Here is a 4894-nt window from a genome sequence, read left to right as displayed (position 1 = left end):
GTTCCATCAATTGTCCTCTGCCCACCACATGTATATGGCAACACATGTACCCCCTCCACCAATAATAATCAATCAATAATGGGCTGTTGAGATGGCTCAGAGGTTAAGAGCACTGGCTGTTCTTCCAGAGGTCCTGAGTTCAATTCCCAGCAACCACATGGTGGCTCCCAACCATCTGTAATGAGATCTGGTGCCCTCTTCTGGTGTGCAGGCAGAATACTGTATACATAATAAATAAATAAATAAAATTTAACAACAAAAAATAATAATAAAAGTTTAAAAGGTCCTGTTAAAAATTTATTATAAGGCATTTCTTTGGTAAACATAATTTTGCCATTTACATACTGAGATGGATGCTTTTGCTGATTTTTACATACATAATTAAATACTGGTTGCTTAGTTAATACTCTAGGGCATCTCTGATGTTTTTCAGAGTTGTTGTGTTTTGGTTTTGCAGTGGTCCATGCTGAAAAGGCTGCTGTGCATAAATATGTAGGACAAAAGAGCAGAAGTATATTATCGGTGGTTTAGTGGATAGGATTCGGTGCTCTCACAGCCACGGTCTGTAGCTAGAGTTTTCCTGCCTTGCCCACAGTCAGGACAAATCTTTGTCACCCGCCAATCTCACAGCTGCTCAGACCCAACCAAGTAAACACAGAGACTTATATTGCTTTCAAACTGTATGGCCATGGCAGGCTTCTTGCTAACTGTTCTTATAGCTTAAATTAATCCATTTCTATAAATCTATACCTTGCCACGTGGCTAGTGGCTTACCAGCATTTTCACATGTTGCTTGTCCTGGCGGGCAGCTGGCAGTCTTCTTCTGCCTTCCTGTTCTTTTATTTCTCCTCTCTGTTAGTCCCACCTATACTTCCTGCCTAGCCACGGCCAATCAGGTTTTATTTATTGACCAATCAGAGCAACTTGACATACAGACCATTCCCCAGCACAGCCAAGTGCAGACCATCTCAGACACTTGCACTCAGGCTTGTGGTCCTAATCATCCTCTATGTGGACCTGCTGGGTAAAGCCACGAGGAACCCAAAAACGGACTCCCACAGGACATACAGAACATCCCACAACAATGGTCCGGCTAGCTCAGTCAGTAGAGCATGAGACTTCTAATCTCAGGGTCGTGGGTTCATGCCCCACATTGGGCATCAGATAGCGGTGAAATGATTAAGGCCACTCCATGTAGTTAAAAGGGGAATTTATTTAATGGCGTAACTTACAAATGAAGGGATAGGTAGGTTGCGGGTTCTGTGAACGACACAGTGCAGTCCGGCGGTGTTCTCTGGAGAATGCTCCTTGGTCTACCTCTAGGGTTCACAGTCCAAGAAGGAAGTGAGCATGGCGCATCCTGATCTCGGGTCTTCAGGGCCCTCCCTTTGCCCTGCCTTGTAGGTATGACAGTTACCGAAGCCTCAGTGGGGGTTGGAACTTCCAGACCAAAGCTGGAACGGCTGCCCACTGCAGTATATTCAGGGCCATTTTAGAAGCCATGAGAAACAGTGCTGTAGTCCCAAGCCAACACTCATGTAATGACCTTTTATGAATCTGAAGAAAGCAGCTCACGCCACTGCTTACGATCAAACACTCTAACACAACCCAGTGCCAAGGTATACCAGCCTCACAGAGACTGAGGAGCAGCAACAGGAACATCCTGAAAGTCTGTGTTTTCTATAAACCAAACTGTGGTGTTTCTGTGAGAAGAATTTGCAGGTAGTGGTGAGAACACTGCATGGCAGCTGAATGTCAAATCTGAACTGACATGTTTCAGGCAGCCTTCCTCGACACTGGGTCCCATGGTTGCAAGTGCTGTGCCAAGTGTGCATGCTGAGATATGTTCAGAACCCAGGCCCCAGTGAAGTCACACAGAGCAACACAGGAGAGCACTGTCACACACACACACACACATGCACACACACAAACTTGTTATGCATTTGATTTTTGAATAGAATTTTGATCACTGCACATCCAGAAACATTTTAATGCTGCCAGAGTTTTCATGACCTCCACCTTCAACTACACAACCCCATATAGGATCATGACCCTCGGCTTCAGAAGCCAAGCTCAGAGGCTCAAAGGTAGGAAAGGGCATTCTGCCCAGGGGAACAGAGGGGCATTCTGCCCAAGGAGTTCACACTTTGCTAGTGTACAAATTGATACTGTTACATAAGGTGAATTAGGATGGACAGAGTCTCATGGAAATATAGAAGACCCTGCAGTGTTGTCTGGGGAATTCAAAGTGGATATTCAAACTTCTTTTTATGGATGAATAAGGAGGATTTGTTTACCAAAGAGGCTGCTTAGGGCATAGAATCATGCCTGAGAGAGGCCATTGTATGGCTGGGTAACTGAGAAGGAAGGATGATTGGCATTATTGCCAGGGGCAACGCTGGCAGAGGGAGCTCATCAGGATGGGAGAGCAGAGAGAAACAGAAAGAGGGAGGAGGCACAATGCATAGGACCTTATCTGCCAAACTGACACTTTGATTTAATACTATGGATGCTGGTAATTATCAATGTCTCTTTAATTGTACAGATGGCAAGACTGCTATTCATATGGTGGGAAACTTGGGGTTTTGAATAAGCTGGTAAGGGGAAGAAAGGGGAAGGGAGGCTCTTGCTAGGTGACTGTTACATGAGGTAAAAAATGATGAAGATACGGCCTAAGGGAATCAACTATAAAGAAATACGTTATCATTACCATAACTGCTCTTCCTGTGGACTTCAGATACTGCTGCTGCTGCTGCTGCTGCTGCTGTGTGTGTGTGTGTGTGTGTGTGTTCAGATGCACACAATTGGTAGACAAACTTTATTCTGGAGTAGTTTGTTTACCAACACCATCTCTTCCATCTCTCCCAAGAACCCCCCAGTGAATGTACACTCATTTGCTAGAATTTTATAGATGTGAGTTTGGGGAGGTGGCTTCAACAGTAGTTTGGGAACTGTCCTGAAGCTTGGGTTATTTATTAAAGTGGCGGTTATGGGGATCTCTGCAAACTCCACGGCCAGCAGTGTGTCATTCTGCAAGAGGTGAAAAGGAAATTCAGTCCAGCATGATTCAGTTGCCGGTGCTGGTTCAAATTCCAAGAGTCTGAGGCCAAGTAGTTTATTTTAGGAATATTTAAGTTTAGCACAATTTGGTGAAAAATTTTCCTGGTGATAATTAACCCAACAATAAAGCTTAAGACAGGACTATATAGAAATTCTTTGTAAACTACATGTGACATCTTCCATAAAGATAGGTTGCATAGATTGAGAAAAACAAGTTCATGATAAGGGCCTGTGGAAAGATCTGATGTGGTCTCAGACACACAGATAGGGCAAAGGTCACCAGGCTATTAACCACATCTAACCAGCCTTCTGGGTGGAAAACAGGTTATCCATCTCTCTCTTTGAAGAGACAGCCTTGTGTGTTTAACTTCCCTAGTTCTCCTGGCACTGATCTGTGAGCACAAGGACCTCCATGCCTCCTAAAGGCAGTTCTCTCAATGTGAGAGTCAGTCACTAGAAGACACGTGACTTGAACCACATAAGGGAAGAAAAGGACTCAGACAAAAGAGAGTGGACAGGATGCAGTGTGGGCCGGGCAGACAGGGGAACAGACAGATGAGAAGCAGTCGGGAACACAGTGTGTCTGAGGACCTGTTAAGTAACTTTGGCAGTGTGGAGGGAGGTGATAAAGTCTGTTGCTGTGGAATAATCCTTCTGTGCACTGTGTGAATATATGTCACCATGATTGGTTTATTAAACAAGCTGACTGGCCAATAGCTGAACAGGATAAGGTAGGCAGGAAAGCCAAACTAGGAATGATGGGAGGAGGAAGGGCAGAGTCAGAGGAGTTGCCAGCTGCCGAGGAAGCAGGATGTGTATAAAACGAGGCAACAGGTCATGAGCCACATGGCAGCAGATAGGTTAGTAGGAATGGGTTAATTTAATTAAGTTTTCAGAGCTAGCTAAAGCCCAGCCTGAGCTATCGACTGAGCATTTATAATTTATATTATGTCTCCAAGTCAATTATTTGAGAGTGGCTGTGGGACAGGAAAATTCTGCTGTAGTCTATTGAGAGGGCTTTGTTTTAGCTCCTTCGTTCTTACTTGTCTATATTAAATCATCTATTAACCATGGTTGCTTACCCGATCACCACTCCAAAAATGCTTAGAAGACTTGGAATAGTGTGAGTGAAGCCGGAGAGTCAAGTACTGTTGCCTGTTTTAAAACACAAGAAAAGGATCCACGTTGGTGTATTTTATATTATTTGTTCCTGTATTACAAAGCACATATTTCTGTTGTCTCCTTTTATTTACCTATTGCCGCTCTAGGTTAGGATACCTTTGTGATCTATAGTTCCATTTAGCAGTATTGGCTTCTCTCCTAGGACCTATGACAAATGTAGCTACAGGTTATTGGCCCCTTTCTCAGTGCCTGGTATGGGTTCTGTCACAGGGAACAGGCTTTAGATCCAATCATGAAGTGGTTGGTTATTCCCAAAGCATTTATGCCACCACTGGACCAGTGGATGTGTCTTGTTGAAAATGACTCCTCAAGACTTATCACAGTACCCATAGACCAGAGCATCCCTCATCCCTCATCAGAGAAGCTGCTCCCAGTAGATGGCAATTAATACAGAGACTCCCCACTGGTCACTGTGCAGAGAATAAAAGACTGTGGGGTCCTTAGTCCCAAATGGGACATGTTTATCACATCCCTTCCATCAAAGCTCAGGGATCTTTGGATTGTAATCCAGGATTACAAACAGAAATATTGTAAGACCTAAGTGGTGAACATCAAAGAAGCAGTGTTTTCCGAATACAACAGGACGGCTGAACATACAAACTCACAGCGACTGTGACTATAGCTACATGACCACACATGCGCTGTCCAGTAG

At 44.2% G+C, this 4894-nt stretch overlaps 1 non-coding gene across 1 annotated transcript; it reads left to right on the top strand.

Annotated features, from left to right (window-relative positions):
• The first annotated feature begins 1087 nt into the window (after positions 1–1087).
• Trnar-ucu lies at positions 1088–1160 on the top strand. Its single transcript has one exon. It is a non-coding gene; the product is annotated as a tRNA-Arg (tRNA).
• The last annotated feature ends 3734 nt before the right edge of the window (positions 1161–4894 follow it).

This window comes from Peromyscus leucopus, chromosome 15 (genome assembly GCF_004664715.2).
Source record: "Peromyscus leucopus breed LL Stock chromosome 15, UCI_PerLeu_2.1, whole genome shotgun sequence".
Classification (NCBI taxonomy): domain Eukaryota; kingdom Metazoa; phylum Chordata; class Mammalia; order Rodentia; family Cricetidae; genus Peromyscus; species Peromyscus leucopus.
The sequence above is the reverse complement of the archived record's forward strand: the minus strand, read 5'-3'. Positions and strand labels throughout refer to the sequence as shown.